At 37.4% G+C, this 23,177-nt stretch overlaps 1 long non-coding RNA gene across 1 annotated transcript in view; it reads right to left on the reverse strand.

Annotated features, from left to right (window-relative positions):
* The window catches only part of LOC112932096 (uncharacterized), a 212,897-nt gene that overhangs the window by 20,061 nt on the left and 169,659 nt on the right, over positions 1-23,177 (reverse strand). The window contains exon 3 of the long non-coding RNA XR_012003227.1: positions 9,802-9,936. This is a non-coding gene — a long non-coding RNA (uncharacterized lncRNA). The remainder of the gene's footprint in view (positions 1-9,801; positions 9,937-23,177) is intronic.

Below are 23,177 nucleotides of genomic sequence, written 5' to 3' on the forward strand. Positions count from 1 at the left end.
AAACACTGCATCCTCCTCCCTCACAACTCAGTCCTAGCACCCTCTATTCGCCAACTTTCCACAAAACATGCATCCATGTGTGTGCTTAGTCGGTACTCACAGCAGGCTTATTACATGCCAGCATTCATCCAGGCTTTGGGGCGGCAACAATGAACAAGACAAGTCCTTGTACTCAAGGAGTTTACATGGGGGGAGGGGCACAGCAAAAGACCATAAACACAAAAACCAGTAAATAAGTGAATAGTATTTAGGTGGCTCTAAGTGTGAGGGTGATAAAGAGAATCTCTATGAGGATGCAGAGAGGACCACTCTAACTAGAATGATTAGAATGATCATTGTGGGTGTGACTTCTAAGCAAAATCTCTATGCATACCTAAGGAATAGTAAATGCAAAGGCCCTGAAGTAGGAGCGAAGTCAGCTTGTTTAGGGCACAGAAAGCAGCTCAGTTTGCCTGAAGTAGAGTACTTGAAGAGATAACAAAGATGTTTGAAACCCGATGGCGGTCGGTCATCCTAAGATGGCCCCCAAGAATTCTCACAGAAAATGACCCTTTCACTGTATTCCATCATATTCCCCTCTTATCCATGATGTATGAGTGCCAGGAGAAAGGTTATCTGGAATTTTTCTGCACATCCAAATATATTTAGTTTCTTTTCAATTGTTTTATTTGTAGTTGTTTTTTTTTTTTCTTTTTTATTTGCTTATTTAAAAAAATTATACAGGTTTATGTTTCTCTTAATGAGATTTAGTTCTTACCTCCTTTTGTGTACTTGCTAAGTGGGCCATAATTCACTGGCTGAGTCTGAGAATGGGTTAATCCCTTTGCAGTCTGGGTATAGCTGAGTTTCCGCCCCTGGTTCAAATGCTAAGTGAACCTGCATAACCAGCTTCAGGTGCAGCTTAATCTCTGGGCCACTGTTTATTTGTCAAAGGCCTTGCTGTGCACTCCTGTAGGTCAAAAGGCACAGAAATGAGAGGTGGCAGAGAGGTCAGACCCTGGGGAACTGTGGAAACAGCCAGGACTCCAGTAGGCTTGGCCATTAGCTCCCTGTGTGGCCTGGGCCAGGCCCCACAGTTCCCTGTGCTTCAGCTTCTACTTTTGTACATGAGAGCAAAGAATCCCAGAGAATCCCTAAAGGTCTGCACCTCTCCCACCACCCCAATACCTTACCTAAATGACAGTGAGCTCTGGCAGACAGGAAGAGGCCAATCTAATTTGTAGAAACAATTACTCCTGGCTTGATCACTCTCTGTTTTCTGAAGAATAGTCCCTAATATTTGGTGAATATCTATCAGCTGTGGCTCTTTGTTGATTACCTTGATTCATTACCACATTTAAGCTTCATACAACTCTCTGGAATATTTACTGTGATTCTGCTAAATTTTAGATAATAAAATTTAGACTGAGAGACTTTAAAGAATTTCCTTAAATCGCACAACTAGAAAGCAGCAAAGCTAGATTACCTCAATTTTCATACATACCATGTTTTATTTTTTTTTAATTTTTATTTATTTATGATAGTCACACACACACACACACACACAGAGAGAGAGAGAGAGAGGCAGAGACATAGGCAGAGGGAGAAGCAGGCTCCATGCACCGGGAGCCCGACGTGGGATTCGATCCTGGGTCTCCAGGATCACGCCCTGGGCCAAAGGCAGGCGCTAAACCGCTGCACCACCCAGGGACCCCCATACCATGTTTTAGTGTTTCAGCTCTATTCTAGCTTCTAAGCAAAGTAAAGCTGCTATGTGGTAAAATATGAATAAAAATAATGTCCAACTACACAAGGATCTTAAAATAATATAATGGCATGTGTAAAATGCCAATCATGTACCAAACATTACCTTAGGTGCTCTACATAATTTACACTGCGAAGAATATATTTCTATTCCTCATTTTTTTTAAAGAAACTAAGATTCATAGAGTTTAAATAATTTCCCCAAAGTCCCATATCCAAACTGTGATGAAGCAGACTGATGGCCTGACTACAAGTCTCTTTCTTTTCTATGCCATCTTGTTTTTCCTATGTGACAGAGATCATTGGGGAATGGGACTATATGGTGAGACAAAGGCACATGGTGGGCAGGGCATGAAAGACACAGAGCCTAAGACACAGCAAACTGAGGACTTCTCGTGAAGAATAAACCGAAGGCACTAGAGAAGAATTATCTCATCAAGAATAAACCAAAGGCACTAGAGAAGAATTATCCATTGATGAGAGGCATCAGCAGGAGAAGGTGGAAGTCCACAGGGTGTAGGTAAGCAGAGTGGGCTGTCCAGACACAGAAGATTCAGTCTGTACGAAAGTCAGGCTCAGGGTATGATTGCCCTTCCACTGTCATACACAAAGCAATGGACTCCTCCCCTCTTTCCATACATCCATTGCCACAGACCAGGTTCTGAAAAAGGAAAACAAAGGTGAACTCTTTTGTTGCCTTTTCTGATAACTAATCTTTTATGCACTTGACCCAGCACAGTCAGAAACACACATCCTGCCAGGAAACCAAAGATGGTCCAGAACCACTCCCAGAAAAGCCTTGGTCTTTGTCCAGTGAAAACTTGGCAATTCCACATAGCATAAAAGACCCACATTCACAAGTTTTCTGTCCTTGGGACCCCTAGGTTTCTGCTACATAACTACTATGCTGGCTGGAAGAATTTGCCAGAATTCTATACAAAGAGGAGTTATTATCCTATGACTTAGAATTCAGTTCTTTTTTGGAGGGAGAGTGGGGAAGGGAATACATTGAAACTACTGAAATCAAGCCAAATTATTTAAATAGGTAGACAGACATATTAGCAAGATTTATGCCAAACTGTTTTTACAACTGATATAAGTCAGTAATATGTGTTTTATTATTTAATTAGGATGCTATCACATATTCTGTTCAATCACTCTTCTCAGTGGGGGAAATATGTATATTTATTTAGAAGAATTATTAGTAAATAATTTGATGTGTAAAAACAGCAAGTATGACAACTTTCCCCCATCTTGAAGCATTTTGCTTAAACTTGGTCTTAATTGTGAAATTCTTGATATTTAATTAGAAGAAAAGGTATATAGACAGTTAGTTTTGACCATTAGTGTCCACTCAATTTTTACTAATTCATTATGTCTTGTTAAATACCCAAGGATAAAAGGAACAGTATACCAACCCCCATATTGTCTCCAAAGCTCTCATTCATGATATCTGTTGCCTGGCATTTGGCACCATGAAGGCTGGGAACATAAATAGTAAGTCCTAAAGGATTTACAGTAGCCCTCAGGTTTCTGTCTTTCTGCAGAAGGCTGCCGGTTCAGGGATGCTGATGTGAAATTGTGCTCTTTCTTTCTATCTATTTAGAAAGCAGGGTCCTGAAATCCCCTAAAATTATTGTATTGTTGTCTTTTTCTTCCTCCAGATCTGTCTGTATTTGCTTAATGTATTTAATTCTCCAATGTTGGATGCATGTATATTTACAATTGTTGCAAACTTCTTTGTCTCTTGTTACAATTTTTGACTTAAAATCTATTTTGCCTGATGTAAATGTTGCTGTCCTTGCTCTCTTTTGGTTTCTGATTGCGTGAAATATTTTTTTCCATCACTCCATTTTAAGCCTATATGTATCCTTGAAGCAAAGTGAATCTCTTTTAGACAACTACTTAGTTGGTTTTTGTTTGCTTGTTTTGCTTTGTTTTTAATTCATTCAGTCTTCCTATGCCTTTTGTTTGGATAATTTAGTTCATTTACTTTTAAAGTAATTATCAGGAAGCCTGGGTGGCTCAGCAGTTTAGTGCCTGCCTTCAGCCCAGGGCATGATCCTGGAGTCCTGGGATCGAGTCCCACGTTGGGCTCCCTTTATGGAGCCTGCTTCTCCCTCTGCCTGTGTCTCTGCCTCTCTCTCTGTGTGTGTGAGTCTCTCATGAATAAATAAAATAAAAAGTGTAATTATCGATAGGTAAGGACTTATTAATGTCATCTTATTGATTTCTGACTAATTTGTAGTTCCTTTGTTCCTTTAGTCTTCTCTTGCCATTTTCCTTTGTGACATTGGTCTTGGCAACCATTATTTGGATATTATACCAAAAACCCAAGCAACAAGAGCAAAAATAAACAAGTGGTACTTCATCAAACTGAAAAGCTTCTGCTTAGCAAAAAGCAAGCAATAAAATGAAAAGGCAATCTATAGATTGAGAAAAACATTTGTAAACCATATACCTAACAAGGGGTTAATAACCAAAATATATAAGGAACTAACATTACATTCTCTCTCTTCATACACACACACACACACACACACACACACACACTCCAATTAAAAATGTACAAAAGGCCTGAGTAGAAGACATACAAATTTCTTTCCAAAGAAGACACAGATGGTCAACAGGTACTTGAAAAGATGCTCAACAGCACCAGTAACCAAGAGAATCAAAATCAAAATCATAATGAGATATCACCTCACACATGTTAGAATGCCTATTTTAAAGGAATAAGAAGTGTTGGTATGGGTATGGAGAAAAGGGAACTCTTCTGCACTGTCAATGGGAAAGTACATTAGTATAGCCACTATCGAAAACAGTACAGAGTCTTCTCAGAAGAATTTAAAATAGAACTGTCATATGCTCTAGCTATTCCACTTCTGGATACTTAGCCAAAGAAAACAAAATCACTATCTCAAAAAGATATCTGCAGCCCCATTGCAGCATTATTCACAATATTCAAGACATGGACACATGTTAAGTGTCCATGAATGGATGAATAAAGTAAATTATATAGATTTAGATAGATATAGATATTAGAATATTGTCCAGCCATAGTACAGAAGGAAATCCTGCCATTTGTGACAACATGGTTGGACCTTGAAGGTATTATGTGAAGTGAAAAAAGTCAAGACAGAATAATGCAAATACTATATGATCTCACTTATATGTGGAATCTAAAACAGTCAAACTTATAGAAACAAAAAGTAGAATGGTGGTTTTCAGGGTTGGAGGTGGGTGGTGGTGTCTCCAGAGGAAGTGAGGTGCAGTGAATGTGGAGATGTTAGTCAAAGGGTACAAACTTCCAGTTATAAGATGAATAAGTTATGGATATATAATGTACAGCATGGTGATTATAATAAAAAATATGCATTATATACTTGACAAGAAAGTATATCTTAAGTGTTCTCATCACATACACAAGCAATATATACACTATCAAATCATCATATTGCATACATTTTTAATATATATTTTTTATTGAAGTTCAATTTGCCAACATATTGTATAATTTAAACTTACACAGTGTTATACATAAATTATGTCTCAGAAAAGATAGTGGAAAAGTTAATGGAAGATGGACATATTACCATGTTTGAAGTAAGTATACCCTCAAGTTATTTCACCAAAAATGAGATTGACAGATGTACCTTTGGTATGTTGTGACAGACTCCATCATTTCTATAAAGAATTTACGGATTTTTTGAAAGAAGTTGAGCCAAAAGTGTTTTGGTTATCACATAATCTGGTGGTGATTAAAGAAAAACAAAAGATAAGGGATTTTTAAAAATAATTTGCATTACGTCTGGGAAGGTTTAAATATCGGCAAATGCTTGTTCTTTCAAGGTTAGTCCTCCTTGCTCATTGTGGTCTTCAGAACAGCAGCGGCATTGCCCTTGCCTGGAAGCTTGTTAGAACTGGAAACTCTCTTCCCAGTCCCAGAATACTAAATAGAAAGGGTGTTGCTTTTTTTTTTTTAAGATTTTATTTATTTATGCATGAGAGACACACAGAGAGAGTCAGAGATATAGGCAGAGGGAGAAACAGGCTCCCTATAGGGAGGCTGATGTGGGACTCGATCCCAAGACCCCGGGATCACGACCTGAGCTAAAGGCAGACACTCAACCACTGAGCCACCCAGGTGCCCCTAAATAAAGATATTTAAGTTCATGAGAAGCCCAGGTGGTAACTCTGCACATTAAAGTCTCAGAAGCACTGCTCTGTTCTAAACCTTTGTTTTTCGAGCTCTTAAATGCATGAATGCTCTATGCCAGTAGTAGACCTAATTGAGAAGCATTATTTCCACAGTGCTCAAACTTAGAACTCATTTTATTTTTACACTGGAGAGAGAGGAAAAGAAAATTGAAACAAAAAAACTCAATATATACAGAAATCTCAGCTTCATGTTATAATCTGACAAATTTTTCAAGATTGCAAGAAATTAGCTATGTTATTACAACAGTGGAAAGAAAGCAGCATTGTATATACCTCTGTGTCCACCCATGAAGTTAACCCACTTCAGCAAATCCACTTTCTGGTTGCTGCAGTCCCATGAGGTTATTTGGAACTCTCCCAGGCCGGGTCAATTTTGGCAATATGTTACAAAGCTAAAGATGGACATGCTCCATGGTCCCAGCCAGCCAGCAATTGTGTTTCTAGATAACAACTTTTATATTAGTACATAAAAGCCTGCTCACTGAAGCATTAGTTCTAATAATAATAATATTTAGATACAAAATATGAATGGATATTATATATTGATGGATAATTTTCAATAGCATAAACATTTTGAAGCAAAACATAAAATGTGAAATTATTCACATCAAGTTTCAAAACCTGCAAAACAATATAAGGTGCATGAATATTTATAGACATAAATATAAAATCACTCATGGGAATGATGAATATAAAAACATATATGTTATATATATGCTTATATTATTCCTTATTTTTACCATTATGTTTAAAATCCTTTATGATTAAATAAAGGACAATTGGGAGAGGAAATAGATGATTTCTAACTGGAAAAAGAAAACACATAGCAACAACAAGAAAAACACCATAAAATCAAAATAACTATCCATAGAATTACTTTATTTAAGAAGTTATGGTTTTTAAAGAAATGAAACTCTCCAGTTATTTTTTAACATAATAATAATTACTTTTTCAGCTGGAGGATGATCAAATTACCTCCTAGTCCTTGCCCCATGGTCTCATTTACTCTGCAACTTGTATGAAAGAATCATAACTAAATATACGGACATGTCTATGAGTCCAAAAAAGGTACTGGTGGTCCAGACTACTGAATTTCGCACAAATTTAACCAAAGTCAGAATTTTCTTTTTGATCTATGTTGTATGAAGGAAATACATTTTGAATGCATTTTTCCTGAAGAAATAGATTTTCTGCAGCCTGATAGAATGAATCTTTGAGTTGCAGAAAAGCCAATTGTGAGTTGTAAGATACTTAATGAAGTACTTAACCTCATCAAGTCTAGGTGGAAATAATAGTTCATAGTGTTGTTATTAGTATGACATGATATATAAAATAGTACTGTATTTAGTTCATAGTAAGTGTTCTATATATAATGGCTAACAGTAATAATGATGGTAACAAAACTGTGGCCAGCCTATGTTTTTTAAGTGTTTTTACATTCAGAACTGTGGTATCTCAGGAGATACATGATCCATTTTGCAAGGTAAATGAGCAAGTCACCAAATAAGACATGGAATTGATCTGGCTTTTGTTCAGATGTAAAGATGTGCCCAAGAAGACTACTAGATCTTTCTAACTCTCTCTTCCTTTTAACTCACTCTTCCTTTTACTTCATCTTTTCTTCTTGCTCTACTCCAAGCACAGGTTCACCTGGAATCTAATAACATTTGCCTGATTGATCTGTTATTAGTATTTGGATCAACAGATGAAAATGCAAATTCTAAAGCAAGAGTTTTAATTTTTTTGATGTTTTATTGAAATAAATCTTTAAAAATTTGAACTCATATTGCTTTTTTAACATCATGTCTCCACACATAAATTAGGAAGAGACAACCTAAGATTTTGCCCTGGGATACATTGTCTTGGGAGCAAATTTTTAAATAAGAAATGTAGGAGGTCATGACCAATTCCTATCCCACAGCACCCCTGTTCTCCACATAAGTTCTTTTTGGTGACCATGGGATAAACTTATCCTTGGCCTGAGCCAGCCCCTTGGCAAACAATGGAGCTATGTGTATGAACAGAGTTGGAAAACCAAGGGCAGGATCATGGCACCAGCCAACCTAGAACTTCTGTGTATAGGGCTTGGGATGGACCTCCCCTCTATTTCTCCTGCATGTGTCCTTCTTTGATCAATGGCTACATATTATGCTATCCCTGCTCCCCACTATTCCACCTCACCTCCTAATGGTAGTTTTGTCTCTGAAATGAATGAGTTAGGCCTTTCCTATCCTTTCCTCGGGATAGAAAGAAGACCTAGAGATGATAATATAAAATAATATCTCAGGGTTTCACTTTGAATAAATAAATGAGTATCCCCTTTCTAGAAACTGAATGGAGTTTTGAAAACTGCAGAGACAACAATGTTAGAAGATCAAAAGCTAATCTCTACACCCAAGTCCTGATGATTACATGGTCCCATCCAACATGCAGCTTAAAGCATTTGTAACCTGAGGATGTCCGGCAACTCAGATATACAAGAACAATATGTGCCTGAGAGTACAGGGGGGCTCCGGCCAAGAGAAAGCACTTGTGACATTGACTCCTCTTTACTGTATTTTGAAAGAAGAGATCTGAAAATGAAGGACTCCTATTTGCAAAGTTGTCCTAAATTGTGGCTAACTGATGGTTTCTTAAGAAAATAATCAGAGAGAAAGATGAAATCCCCCCACTACAATGTTGGACATGGCTCAGGGATGAATTCTGGTTAGCTCTAACCCTGAGACTAGTTATAAGGAAGTTCTTATTTTAGGTCTGCTGAAAAAAGATGGGAAAGGAGAATTGTGCATGGGGGGCAGAGGAATATGAAACACAGACATAGATATATTTATTAAGAAATTAATGAATTTCTATACTGGGAAACATTCTATCCATTTTTGTTCTCTAAAAAAGTAAGCAATTGCCAAGGATAAGGTGTCAAGCAGATTTCCTTTAAAGAGCTTTCCTAATAAATTATGTACTTGGTAAGAGGAATTGCATTTTACATGCTATGGTCTTACTTCACAGTTTTACAGATTTCTTTAATCCTGACTATATTTTCCCTGGTTTTATATGAGCTGCTGACACTGGGTACGAGTGGTGGCTGGTGAAATTGTAATTTTTCCAGGGTTTTAAATCTAGGAATGGTAGCTGGAGAGGGAGGAATGGAGCTGCAAAATGGCTGTGGCCACAGCTTTTATGATTCCAAGGAAAAATGAACATATCTTATAATATTCAAAGTTTCCTTTTATTCATAATTTTGCAGAATGATCTCATCAAGAAATGTGTTATCACTTCGATTTTCAGAAGAAATGGAAGCAAATTATGATTATCTGAAAATTCAGGAGAGACTAGTAAAGTGAGTTTGAAGAAGCCCCTTCAACATATATTAAGCATTCTTTGATTAAGCCATCAGTACTGCCTAGAGAGTGCCAGACCTTTTCTAAGATTTCTTGGAAAATTTTTGGATGCCATTCCTGAATTCTAAAAAGTTCAATGATGAGATATAAAATAAAATGTTTTCTGGTTAGAAATAGTGACTATGATGCTTCAGTTAGAAGAAGGCACATATGAAAAAGCATAGAAGTTAAATCCACTGCACCTTCATGGTGGCTTAGGAATATTTTTCCAGCAAGAGCTAAATGGTCAGCAGGAAACAAGAGCAAAAATGAACATCTCAGGCTCAGGACCAAGCTTGAGTACTTTACTGGGCTGTAGACCAATATAAGCTGAGGAATCAATAGCCAATCTCCATGGCTTCTATGATAGCTGAGAATTTGAGTCAAATCCCAGCATTTAGCACGTGTGAATGTGCCAGGTATTTGTGGAAAATTTTAAATACTTGCTTCCAAAAGTACCTACCCCTCCAGCCTGTCTTCCCTGAGACCATGGAAAGTCAGCAGAATAGAGTCACAGGCCCCAAATCCAAGGTCGTCTGAACTCATTTGATGTGTGATCTTGAATAGGTCATTTCCTTTCAATCCTCCTTTTCTGTGTCTGTGAAATAAAAGAATTGTCATGCATACTTCCTAAATTCCTTTTAATTCTAATGTTACATGGCTGAAAAATCAAGGGTTTATATTGAGTTTTGGATCAATATAGTTCCATCTTCCTTAAGAATTAGGGTTAAAGAGTCTTTGTAAATTAAAACTATAAAGAACCTGAGAAATAGTCATACTCAAATCCCCTCATCCTGCTCATAAAGAAAATGACCACTTGTGTTTGTTGGCTTTACTCCCAGATGCCAGTGAAAATATTTGGTTGTTTCAAGTAAGTGCAGCAATGAAACTCCTTTTGAATCTGAAAAATCTAGTTTCATGTTCTCTCACATAGGAGTAATGTCATTTCACTGTCAGAGAAAAGATATGGTCAAATTATAGTAGAAATAAAATATCCATCTAAAATGAAGATGGGGTTTTCAGTATCATAAAACTAAATATCCCTACATCTATCCCAAAGGTGAAACTTGGAAAAAAGCTACATAATACCTTAGCTATGAGGCTTATCTATGGCACAGTCCTGGGGCCTGGACCCAGTTGGTGGAGCCATGTCTGATAAGGAATTCCTAGAGTAAAAAACAAGAGTTCAAACTTTCCCATATGTTTAAGGACCCCCAGACCAAGAGATGTGGTGATAGAATAAAGAATAAGAAGCAAACAGGAACGAAGCAGAAAGTAGATCATTCCTAGAAGGAGCAAAGGGCCCAAATTCCTTTTTATTAGGAGCCAGCCCAATGGGTCATGTGCAGATCAGCTTCAAAATTCAAGGTCAAGACAGGCAAGAGTGATTATGGTAGATGGCTTTCCCCCAAAATCATTCATTTGTTTTTATTATCATGGTTTTAGAAATTAATTGCCATAACTAGCACTGTGTTATGAGATTGTCTTTTAAATCTTTTGGCGTCAGATAAGTTTGCAGATGCCTGGGTCTTGTCTCACTAGCTGAAATATTAGCTGAGGATCTTATTAATTACTATATTCCCACAGATAGGGGCCTGTTATAAAGTAGGTGTTCTGTAAATGTTTGGTTCATTCCACAGCTATTAAACACTCTGTTTAGTTGAAAATTATATCATCAGGTATTTTATTATATTATTAATGAAAGCTACTTCACAAAGTATGAATTTTGTATATTTTTCTAAGGGTTCATAAGTCTCTATAGGAGTATTATGGTGGCTTGACAGTTCCAGAGATATCTGGGTATGGAGCATGGGGTAATCTAAACTTATATGCATTTATGTATTTAATAGTTGGCTTAAAAATAAGGATGCTCAGATGAACAGGAAAACTTTCCATCTCTCTTCATTACCGTAATTTCGTGGAATTTATAATTCATTTATTTGGGTGGCCTTCTAAATTTTACTTACATGGCTAACATACATAGCCAACTCCACACACACAAGACTGCTATTTTATTTATATCCTTAAACTTCTTCTTTGAATAATTATGCAGAGAAGAGACTCATACTCTGAACTGACAAATTATTTTACTATTCAGACTGTGGAGGACCTCAGAGCAATTGCTTATCCTACTCAAAGCCCACTGAATAGTTAGTTATCTGTCTGTTTAAAAGAGAACAATGTTTTTTTTTTCTTTCAGTAGGATAATTCTTCCATTTACCCATTCACTCATCCTTCAAAAATTCTTTACTCAAGGGCACCTGAGGTCCTAGGATCCAATCCTTCATCAGGATTCCTGCAGGGGAGCCTGCTTCTCCCTCTGCCTATGTCTCTGCCTCTCTCTGTGTGTCTCTCATGAATAAAAAAAAATTCTTTACTCAGTATCTGTTACATGGCAGATATAAAGGAATGAACTAGGCATACAGAAAGAAGCTATGAAAAGAATCCTCTGATTTCAAGGCATTTACATTCAAGAGATTAGACAGACAAACAATTATCATATTTTCCTTGGTATCCTCTATTTGATATGCCCCACTGATACAAGCCTGGGTACTAGTTGGCACTTATAGGTCATTCACCTGAGTGAATCAGTAAATTCAATTATGAGAGTTGAAAGTAGTGGGCACATATTTGGTCAATAAGCCACCATGGGATACATTTTGAGATTTGAAAGAGGAATCTTTTAGGTAAAATAAAATCATGCTCTGATTCATGTGTTTATAAAATATGGAGTTTGTGGGCACCTGGGTGGCTAAGTGGTTGAACGTCTGCCTTTGGCTCAGGTCGTGATCCTGGGGTCCTGGAATTGAGTCCCGCATCGGGATCCCTGCATAGAGCCTGTTTCATCCTCTGCCTTTCTCTTTATCTCTTATGAATAAATAAATAAAATCTTTTAAAAAATATAGAGTTCGTTTCCTCAAGAATGGTTTCCGACTCATGAAGAATCAAACCATGATGGATGTAGTAGGAAGTCCCTAGCATTTGAAATTAATATAGGAGAGGTTGACTAAGCAGACCTACTTCCAAGAGGAGTCCTCATATACATGTGCCAGAGTAGGATCCTGGGTAGGTGGGGAGATCATGGTGTTTACCCACCTGGCCCATCATCTAATCATTTAACTGTGTGCAAACATGTCCTGTGTTCTCTTTATAGCACAGAAGGTCATTGACATTTCCTATATTCCCTTTCCCTAGCATACATGATCACAGTGATACAGGAGAGGGGCCCAAGATACAAGTAGTTGCCTTTCTACCACCCAAACTCTCCATCTACCCTGTGTGGACCTTTCCTGGAGTGGCTTCTCCAGTATGCCCTAATGTGAGAGTGTAAAAGAAAACCAGGGTTGGCTGAGGGTAACAACAATCCCCGAAATGGTGGTGCGGTCTGCTAATTCTGTAACAGTACCCGCTTTGCAGTAAAGGTGGTGAGACATTGACAACCTGCTAATATAATGCAGTGTAGGATTCAGGAAGTCCTGCCTTCCCCCAAAGTTTCTCCCAACAGAAGAACAGAAGGACCAGGTGACAGCAGAGGTAGAAATCAAGCTGCTGAGCCAGCACCAAGTCCAAGCAAAAGGGATTCTCCAGCTTATTTAGGCTTTAAAAACATTCCTGAGCTGAATGTAACCCAGTTAATCTTTCCATCAGGCTCAGTTCTGCACTTCAAGATAAAAATGTCACTCATAAGTCAGCAAGCTCTGGTGTCTGGCAAGAAGCCAGATAACACTTCTGTGAAATGCTGGTTCCAAGCCTTGCCATCTACCTCATCCCCTCCAACTTTCTTTTCTTTAAAAAAAAATTATTTATTTGAGAGAGAGAGAGAGAGAGAGAGAGAGAGAGAGAGAGAGAGAGGCAGAGACACAGGCAGTGGGAGAAGCAGGCTCCATGCAGGGAGCCCGATGTGGGACTCGATTCCAGGACTCCAGGATCATGCCCTGGGCCGAAGGCAGGTGGTCAACCGCTGAGCCACTGAGGGATCCTCAATCCCCTCCAACTTTCTAATGCAAGACTTGGAAGTCTTGCTTATTTGACTGCATAGTATGTGCCAGGCTTTGATTATCTATCTATCTATCTATCATCTATCTATCTATCTATCTATCTATCTATCTATCTATCTATCACCTATCATCTATCATGTCTATCATTTATCTCAAAAGGACCTCTGAATATTTTTTACAAGTGAGGAAATTGAATATCAGAAAGGTAAACTTGTCTAGGATTATAAAAGTAGTTGGTATCAGAGCTAAGCTATGAATCTATGATTGTCTATCAGTACAGCTGGTCTTTTTTTTTTTTTTCTAACTATGCTGCCTTATTTTTCCCATGAGGAAAGACAAAGGAAAGATGACATCCTAATTGCTGTGGCCTGCAGAAAGAGTGCAGAAAGAAACAGGGTAAAAACATGGTAGAAATGTTCAGAACAAGAAAACCCCAAGATAAATTCTGTGTAATGCACAACTTTGAGTGGATATGGCCCACTGAATGCAGCACATATGCTTCTGAATCATTATGGGGGAAATATGTGTGTTTCCACAAGGTTAGTAGGGACCTAGACTACACGTTCTTAAAGGTGTATATTTTAGAAACAGCCTCTACTTATTTACCCAATTTCGTAGATTTTTTTAAAAAATGTGCCTAGGATCTATCTCTGCTTTTATCAAATCCCTTTTACTTGGATGAATCTCTTAACTAGTTTTCCTGAACTAATTTTATTCCTTGCAAACTATTTGCAAGACTAATACCAATGGGGATTTTCTAAAACATAAGTCATACTGTGCAATGATTCTGTTTTGAAACCTTTGGAAGCTCTGGGTTACCTGAAGGAAAATTTCCAAACTCTTTAGCATAACATACTCTAGTTGGCAGCCATGTTGACTTTCTTGTGATGCCATAAACTTTCATGATATACTTTATTTTTTAAATTTCATTTATTTATTCATGAGAGACACAGAGAGAGGCAGAGACATAGTCAGAGGAAGGAACAGGCTCCATGCAGGGAGACTGATGTGGGACTTAATCCCAGGGATCACACTCTGAGTCAAAGGCAGATGTTCAATCGCTGAACCACCTAGGTGTCCCTCATGATGTACTTTCACACTAGTACTCCCTCTACCTGCATATCTTCCCCTCAGCATCTGCCTCAGCTTGCACGATGGTTCCTTAGAAATTCCCTGAATGTTTAAAAAAATTGCAAATGGTATTCATCTGGAACATCACCTTCCATCTTGGGGGTTCTACTTTCCAAGGGGGCATTGTTTGAGAAGTTAGAGAAACATTTCACATGGTGAATAGTTGATGTAACTGAGGAGATTAATCAGGAAAAAATGAAAATTGAAGACACAAAAATGACAAAGAAATATCATGGGAAGACGCAGGCTACTGAGGAAGTTTGTTGAGTATGGCCCAGGAATCAGAAGGAGAATCTGTGGGTAGAAGTAGTATAAAGTCAGATTTAACATATTTTTAGAAAAGCCTTTCTTGAGATCAAAGATTTACAACATAATGCCAAATACTACTGTAGAAAGTCCTGGGCTCCAGGTTTCAAGAGAAGGCTAGATTATGTCATAGAAGAGATTGCTACAAGGGTTAGGGGAACAAATGATTAGCTTTTCTCACAGATACTGGCCATCAGGGATGACAAAGAGAAATGGGCCATCAATGGAGTGGAGAGGAAATCAGCTAACCCACTGGAGCCTATTAACTCCTCCATGTACAGTCACTAATGGACTTAACCACAGTACACAGCCTTCACATAAGCCCTGAGGATATTACTTTCTTATATAATCTTCTAACTGTTTAAGAAATATATATTATTAACAAGAATTCCATGACCTCTACTCTCCAATATTTGTGGGTATGGAATTTACAAGCAACGTTATTGGGGACATGCATGAATATTTGGGTCTATAGACACATTCAAGAGAGAAATGTTTTTATATAAAGGCATATTTTAACATTAGCATATAAGTGTGTACATAATTTACTCTCTGGTACTCAGCATGTGTATTATTACATTCATTCAGGCTAGAACAGTGAGGGCATGAAACTGTTTAATGTTTCCTTCTAAAGAAATAGCTTGTATACTTTCATGTCATACTGCATTCCTGTGCCCAGTTTACTGGTGAGATGTACTATAAATAATTTATTATTAATGGTAGGTAAAGTCTGAAATTTGTGAATGATGTAATGTTAGAATACTGGAAATTAGATGTAAGATTATCCTCCCAAATAATGTAATTCTCACACACTTGCTTACAATATGCTTTCTTAAAAAGCCAGAACTGGGTGGAGTTTTAGTACTCACAAAACTGTTCATAATCTCTGGTAGGTCCCATGGAAATTTATGATACACATCTTCTCTTATGTGTGCTATGACCGAGAAGTTGCGAATTCTCTTCTGAAAAACTGTTCCCCTGTTATCCTGAAACTTTACATTTTCATGACCTTTGAACTACACATGATAGAGGAGCACATGATGGAATATACTTTTAAGGAAAATCTTTCCATTCTCAATGTCACAAGATGGTAGCTAAATAGAAACACATAATGTATATCAAAAACACAAAAACAGTGCACTGACTTTTGGAAGACACTATAAAACTATAAAACTCCTATCATTTTATGTGAACATCAGTAGCTTTACTATATCAACTGTCCAAAAAGTTAGAACTTCAGATATAATGACAACTTATTGTCAAATTTCACTAGGAAATAGGAAGATGATTGTTTGCCTTTAGTATTGTTAGGTTATGTAATGCATTTGTTCATTCAGTTGACAACTACATTATGAGTTCTAGTATTTCTCTGCAAAAAAACCAAAAGTAAGCACTTCTCCCTAAGAAAGCAAGAGACAGTGTGGTGCAAAGTGATGCCAGGGAGACAAGTAGGGACTGGAACAGATAAAATCTTGAAAGTCATATTATAATTTATCTTTCTCCTAAAATCATTCTAAAGACACTGAAATATTTTAAGCGAGGTTTAACATGATAAAATTTTTGTTTCAAAAATATATTGTGTAAATAGCTAAGAGTTGATGTGGGTTATTAGTTTAGGAAACTTTTACGTAAGCCCAAGAAACAGATACTAGAATAGGGTGGTGGAAATGGAGAAAGATGGGTGAAATCAAAATAGAGTTAGGAGATAAGGCTGAAAGTCCCTAGTAAGGGATCAGTGATGTGAAGGATCAAAGAGAGAGAGGCTTAAGGATTACTCTTAAGTTTCTGGTTTGCACAACTGTGGGGGGAATGCAAAGGAAGGAGCTGGAGAACAGAGTGAAAAGATCAGGTTTAGGGAAAAAGATAATGGTTGGGTTTCAGATATATGGAGCTTAGGATGTCTTTAAGGCATTCAAGAAGAGATGTAAAATAGTTATTAAAATATGTTGCGGAGCTCAAAGGGGAGGTCTGAGTGGGAGATAAGTATCATGTTCCATTGTTGCTTGTCTATCCTTCCCCCCTGTCTCACTCTGTTGTGATTACTATACCTTTACAGTAAGCCCTGACACCAGATGTTTTAAGTACCTCAATGTTGGTCTCCTATTTAAAAAAAAATCATTTTGAATATTCTAGATCCTTTTCATATTTATATGAATTTTAGAATCACCTTGTCAATGTCTTCAAATAAAGAAAATCTTGCTGGGATTTTGGTTGGGAGTACACTGAATATATAGTTGATCTAGAGGAAAATTTATATCTTAACAAAAGTGGGTCTTCTAATTTAGCATAATGTTATATCTTGTCATTTACATAGGTCTTCTTTCTTTTGGCAATGATTTGTAGTTTTCAGTGTAGAAATCTTACACATGGGATCCCTGGGTGGCGCAGTGGTTTGGCGCCTGCCTTTGGCCCAGGGCGCGATCCTGGAGACTCTGGATCGAATCCCACATCGGGCTCCCGGTGCATGGAGCCTGCTTCTCCCTCTGCCTGTGTCTCTGCCTCTCTCTGTGTGTGTGTGACTATCATAAATAATAAATAAAAATTAAAGAAAAAAAGAAATCTTACACATATTTTGTTAGATGCATACCTAAGTGTTTCATGCTTCTGATACTGTTGTTAGTGGTATTTTTAAATTTTCATGTCCCAATTATTTTTTTACTATGCAGAAATAAATCTATTTTATATGTTGACTCTGTATCTTGAGATCTTATTTTTTTTGTTTGAGTAGGAATTTTTTTGGTAGATTCTTAAACACTTTAAAATACATGATCAGGGCAACCCAGGTGGCTCAGTGGTTTAGCGCCGCCTTCAGCCCGGGGCATGGTCCTGGAGACCCAGGATGGAGTCCCACATCGGGCTCCCTGCATGGAGCCTGCTTCTCCTTCTGCCTGTGTCTCTGCGCCTCTCTGTCTCTCTCTCATGAATAAATAAATAAAATCTTTAATAAAAATAAAAATAAAGTAAGATACATGATCATATTTTCCGTGAAATAGAGTTTTATTTTTTCTTTCCCTTATATTTGCCTTTTATTTTTCTCTCTTGACCTAATTACACTAGCTAGGGTCTCCAGTAAAGTGCTGAGTAGACAGAGTAGATCAAAGAAGATACCTTACACCTTATACCTGGTTTTAGGAAGAAAGTGTTCAGTGTTTCACGATTAATCGTGATGTTAACTATAGGTGTTCCACAGATTTCCTAAACAAGATCACCATGTTGGGAGCATGGGCTTCAACATCTGAATTTTGGGGTGACACGGTTCAGTCCATAGCAGTTTATTCATTTAGCTTTTCTCATTTCTGGTACTCTAATCCATAAACTCCAACTACCTCAGTCTTTCCAAGTTCTTTGACTTTCCCTTTCATCTCAGTGAGACTATCATGCTGTGTTTGAGTTTACCCTCTATGTACCAGGTTCTCATATCAAGTGGATAATCATGGATTAATCACAGTATGGTGCTTCCTGTTGTGTACTGTCTGAAACAGTCATTTCATATATTTTGAACAGTTTTTATAGTGTTTATAGCAAGAGTTCATATCCAGTTATTTTAATTAGGCTGATGTAGAAACTTAAACTATGGATTTTTGAAAGTAGGGGATCAAATAAACTGGTGGAACCAATGAATTTGATGGTATAGTGCAAAATTTAGGTAGAGTAGAAGACAGAAAGGATATGAGAATTTATGATTTTGGAGATGGTGCAGCTATTAAAGGGTGATACAGTGTCAAGATGTGGTAGGATAATTTCCTCTCCATCCTCACTTGACAGCCAAATAGTAAGAAAGAAAAAAAATATTAGTCACCTAATTGGTACTACTGTGAATACGTATTTACATATTCACTTACTAAGCATCATGTACATTCAATTATTTATTCATTTTTTAGTAAACATTCACTGGCTATCACACAGGATTGAGACAAAAATGTACAAAAACTCAGATAAAGTTCAGCGTGTGACTAGGATGAGAGCCTAGGGAGGAAATTAATCTTAGAAGAAGACATCAAAACTAAGCAGAATAGAACTTTGGGAGTGAAAGTAAGATGTCCTAGTTAATGCAGTTGATGATTTTAAAGAGAAATATTCTAGATACAAATACTTTACTATTTTATAAACTTTTATATCCTTAGGTAGTCATCAAATTACATCCTATTGAGGAAAATAAACCAGTCCATCCATCTATTTCTCTGTCAATGCCTCATAAAATAGCTGGTTTATATCTCAAACATAAGACAAAACAAAAGTCCATGGAGTATTTTCCTTCCCAAAGTGTTCCAGAAATTTACAAGTTATATTTTTTGGACTTGCCTCTCATATTATCAAAGGATTGCAGTTAACCAAGCATAAGCCAGAAAGGTGATATTACTTAGTGAGTCAGATGGAATGGATTCCAATCCTGGCTCTGTATCTCAATAGCTCAGTAACCTTGCGCAAGATGCTAAGAGGGGGAAGAAATAGGATACAGATTCAAGAGATATGGAGGGAAAATGGAAAGGAATAGTGGTTGGCTATATATAGAGAAGAGTCAAAAGTGGTGTCATGTTTCTATTTGAAGGAAACAAGATTATTGGTACCATAAATAGACATAGAAGAAGGAGGTCTTAGAGAAAGTGAGTAGTATCAATTTGAGATAAGCAGAATTTGTATTCCAGGTGGGTCTCAATGTCGAGCTTCTAGATGGAGCTCTCTCAAAGAAATTAAATGGCTTGACATTACATATTGGAGCTCAAAAATAAGTCATTCATACATTTTATTCAATCAGTAATACTTAAACACTTTTTCCCCCACAGTTATTGTCTTAGCTGCTAGAGATTTAGAAATAAAAGACTGACTGCCCCCAAAGTGCTTACCTCAGTAGAACCAGAGTTTTTAAGACAGTTAGATTATACAGTCCTAAGTGCCCAGTTATTGGGGCTAAGGTATAGGTAGGGGCACAGTGCTGTAGACATGTCTATCTAGGAAGCAAGAGGAGAGTAATCAGAAAAGATTTCCAGAAGAATTGGGCTAATTCCTAAAGGAAGAGTAGGAGTTTGTCAGACAGAGAAGTTGAGGAAGGCCTTGCAAGCAGTGGAGGCAGGGTGTGTAAAAAAGTTTCACCAGTAGGATAGGCTCTGAAAACCTCAAGGAGTACATATATAATTTCCAGTAATACCACATTTCTCATTTTATTCCTACATCATTGTCTATTCCTTTTTTATTATCCTTTGTTACCTTCTTCTCTGCTCAGCTCCTAAATGATAGCACTCTTTCCTGGGTTGCTTCTCTCTTCAGTCTATATTCTCTCCTTAAGTGATCACATCCATGACTTCATATAACATTTTCATGCCAAGGACTCTTCTCTGAGCTCCAGACTCTTACAATCCTTTGACATCTCCACCCTACAACACTCACCCAGAAAACAAAACACAAAAGACAAAAAATGACCCACTCAAATTTCATTTTTTTTCTCAAACCTGCTCCAAGTATACTCTTAAATAGCAATAATAGTCACCAATTATCAAACCAAAAATGTAGGAGGCATCTATTATTCTTCACTCTCCCTCATCTCCTACATCAGATCAATCAGTGAATACTTAATTCTAAAATATCTCTAAAATATCTCTAAAATATCCCTAAAACAATCTGACATTCTCCATCTTTGTTACTACCACTCCAGTCCTAGCTACCAATCTCTCTCACTTGGACTATTCCAACAGCTTCCAAAATGATTCCCTCCTTTCTTGTTTATGTACAGTCATTTTCCTATTTAACTGTGACTTTTGATAGGGAAGTTTTAGAGGCAGTGGGACAACTAGACCATAAGGGGTTTAGAAGTGAGTAATGAAGATTTTTTATTTATTCATTAACTCGTTTACTCATACACTTAATTTGAGAGAAACCCAGACATTCTTTGTGAAAAATGTCAAAGTAATAGTAGAAAGGGAAAATAATGAACATTAAAAAGGGTCAGGTACAGAACTATAAATCTAAGGCACTGAAGAGAAGTAGTATAGCACAGAAGTTAGGAAGATAAAATCTGGAGCTACATTATTTTATTCATATTCTAGCAATATGACATTGGTCAGATTTTTAAACTTGCTGAGCCTCAATTTTTCTTATAAATTAAATGGAGATGATAAGTGGCAGTTGCGGAGAGTGAATAAGCTTTATGCACAAAGGACTTAGAACAGAGCCTGGTACAAAGGAAGCACCTACCAAATTGTTGGCATTCTTAACAATTAGTCAGTGGATATACAAAAATGTTTTCAGGTGGAAGAAAAATAGACCTTCAGTCTCCTTTGTTAAGTAAGAGTCATGGTCATTTGTAAGGAGTTAAATGGAGGTGTTGGAGACTGGATAATAATGATATCAGTTACCCTTTACTGACATGTGATGCATAATGCTAAATATCTTACATATAGTTATTTTTATCCTTCCAATAACCCTGTAAGGTCAATACCAACATTATTCCCACTTGTAGATTTTGAAGTTAAGGTTTAAGAAGGTAAAATAATTCACTCCAGTTCACACAGATAGTAATTCAGGATTTGAATGAAGTCCACCAAATTTTGTACTCTAACCTGCTACACTATGCTGCCTGTCAATTCCTTATTTTGAAAAGAAATGCCCCCTTAATAATATTAAAATCACTGCCATTTCAATAAAGGCAGAATAGAATAATATTTTATATCGCACAAGTTGATACTCCCTCTTTATTGAAACATATGCCTTAAAACTAATAAAATAAAAACAATCTGACTGTCTTCCAGAATTCCTTTGTAAACTGATTTAGTCCTCTGCAGAGAAGAAATAGAAATTTCACAGAGCATAAGACAAAAGCATCCATTATCTTGAACTGGTATAACTCTGGTGGCTCAGAGGGAAATGTGTCCAGGGACAATGATCTCAAGAAGATATCAGTACAGTTAACATTTTTACAGGGAATTCTTAAATAAAAAATATGCTTTCAAAAAATTTTTAAATCCCTAAAGCATGTTTTAAATATTTGCTCTTAGGCTTCTGTATTAGGACTACCATGTCTTTGCACACAATACATAAAAATAACCCTGGACTGACCTGAAGGGTCTGCGCCTGGTGAGCGATAAATCTGTTAGCCCCAATTTGGAGAGCAAAGTATTTTCTAGAGGTCATAGCTCCAGCCATTCACGTAGGCCTACAAATGCTTTCAGAGGTGCCCCCTAGTAAAATCGTGACCAGCGCTTTGATCTCAGGGTTTCTCTCTTTTTGTAACATGTCCGAATACCTAGGATTAGGAGGCAGGCAGAAGTCAGAGCGAAATTAAACAAACAGTGGAGAGTGACCAGCCAGGATGGCTTCTAGTGCTGAGGTCATGTGTTTGCCTCCTTACTAGCAGATCAAGGTGAAAAGTGCACCCTGAGCTCCAGCCAAATATGGTATATAAACAAACATGAAAGAAGGATTTAACTCTCTTCCCTGAGACTAATGGGGACCCCAAAAATCAATAGCTGATTTGTGACAACGAGACTAAGTCAATATTGGAACAAACGATACTAGCTATACCCAGCTTACCCTTAATCTCAGGTAAACTTGTAGTAAACTCAACATTATTCATTTTCCTGCCTGCAATTCTCTCTGCCTCGGAAGAAGTACTGATGTAGGAGGTATACACAAAAGCCACTACTTGTTTCTTCTAATCAGATCCCTTTCTTCTCCAATTCATGACAGATTGCTGTTTGCAGACCTTTTTTGTCCTAATTCTAGGTCAGCCTGAAAAAGGTCTGCGTGGAGAGAGAAGGAGCTGACCAGCTGCCCACTGTTCTGCATTCCTAACACAGGCACAGAAACCTCAAGAGTAGGGTCCTTCCTAATGGAAAAGGCTGCTGATGCTGAACATGTCACATAGAAGCTCCCCTTCATCCAGAAGCTAGCAACACTAGGAGACACGTGAGACAAAATTTGTAGGTATTAGGAGTAATGCCTTCCCAGAATCTCCTAAAAACTTTAATCTGCATCACAGATTCATGAGCTTGAGGTGGGAAGTGGCTAAGTCCCATGACTCAATGTTTCTACTCCTAAGTTCACATGATCTTAGAGTCTCAGACCAGCACACTCTAGACCAGAGTCTCAGTCTAGTACACATCTATTCAGATTTTTTTTATTATTATTTACTGGCCAAACTATGCACAGAAAAATTTCCAAAAATTACCTAAGGAAAAAGTAGTTAAACTCTCAGGCAGGTACACTATCTTCATGCACATTTTGCAGATGAGAAAACTGTCTGAGAGCACAGGATAAAGAAAAGATTAATCCAGCATGACTCCAGGGTCGGCAAACTTAGCAATCAGTCTCTACTGCTACATGACCTTAGCATGCATTTTTATCTCTCTGAACCATATCTCTCTCATCAATAAAGGCATGTTTTAATACACATCTGGCAGTGCCGTAATGA

Source organism: Vulpes vulpes, chromosome 8 (genome assembly GCF_048418805.1).
Source record: "Vulpes vulpes isolate BD-2025 chromosome 8, VulVul3, whole genome shotgun sequence".
In the NCBI taxonomy this organism is placed as follows: Eukaryota; Metazoa; Chordata; class Mammalia; order Carnivora; family Canidae; genus Vulpes; species Vulpes vulpes.